This window comes from Petaurus breviceps, unplaced genomic scaffold (genome assembly GCF_028583685.1).
Source record: "Petaurus breviceps papuanus isolate PSGF00001 unplaced genomic scaffold, PetGlider_PUasm1.0 174, whole genome shotgun sequence".
In the NCBI taxonomy this organism is placed as follows: domain Eukaryota; kingdom Metazoa; phylum Chordata; class Mammalia; order Diprotodontia; family Petauridae; genus Petaurus; species Petaurus breviceps.
The window spans coordinates 62,671,619-62,672,893 of NW_027185761.1; positions in this window are offsets into that span (position 1 = coordinate 62,671,619).

The following is a 1,275-nucleotide window of genomic DNA, read 5'->3' on the forward strand; positions in this document are numbered from 1 at the left end:
GTATTTTAAATAAAATTAAGTATTTGGTAAAATTTCAAGTATCACATAAATATGTTTTTATTCTTTTAGATGAAATAGAAAATATAATGAAGAATCCAAGAGTATAGGGAAGAAAGACAGAAAAACAGATCCAGGGGCAGCTAGGTGGTGCAGTGAATAGAGCACCAGCCCTGGAGTCAGCAGGACCTGAATTCAAATCCGGCCTCAGACACTTAACACTTACTAGCCATGTGACCTTGGGCAACTCACTTAACCCCAATTGTCCTGGCCTCCCCCCTTCAAAAAGAAAAAAAATAACAGATCCACGGTAACAGGGACACAGAGGGGAAGAGAGTTTCTTCTGTGTGTGAGGAAAGAGCAAAGTCACTTAAAACATTTCTTTTTTTTTAATCCACAAAGAGCTAAGCAAATCCAGGCATGCCCCAAACCTTCATCAATATCTTCTATTTTCTTCGATGTATCCTCTCTTCTCCTTCTTTCAAACAAAAAAGGAAAAGAAAAGATTTCTACATTTGTTGCCCCTGTGTTCACTTACATGCACAGATGTTCTGGCTTTGTTTCCCTGCTGCTCCTAATAAAAAGTCATCACGTGCACGATTTTAATCCACACCGCTTGTATCTTTTTCTAGGGAATTAATCCCGTCCCTTCTGGTACAAGAGTAAACACACTCTCCTGGCTCAGAAATGGGGGACACTAGCCCCACTGGCTCATAAGATATTGGCACCTTCTAAACTATTTAACACTCCAGAATCAGAATCCCTCTGGGGCTGCTGGATCCCTGGTGAAAACACGCGGCCTCTGCTATAGCTCCCAACCTTTGTCTCCTCTCCTCGAGTGAAACATTCTAGGCTTGCCAAGAATTTGCCTCTCGCCCCATGCTCAGTGACAGAGTATATGCAACAGGCAATGGGCTGTCCCTTTGTCTGAGCCATACGCACTCCCAGGCTCAAGTTACAGCATTTCTGGGAGGCAAACACACACTCTCTGAACAGCTGTTGCAGTGAGGGATCTGCTTGGTCCTTGTAGGCTTGGGGAAAAACGGTCCTTGTTTTTAGCTGGATGGATGGGTGGATGGGTGGATGGATGGATGGACGGGTGGACGGGTGGACAGGTGGGCAGGTAGACGGGTGGACTGATGGATGGGTGGACAGGTGACGGGTGGATGGACGGATGGATGGACGGACAGGTGGGTGGATGGACAGGTGGATGGCTGGATGGCTGGCTGGCTGGATGGATGGATGGTTGGATGGTTGGATGGATGGGTGGATGGATGG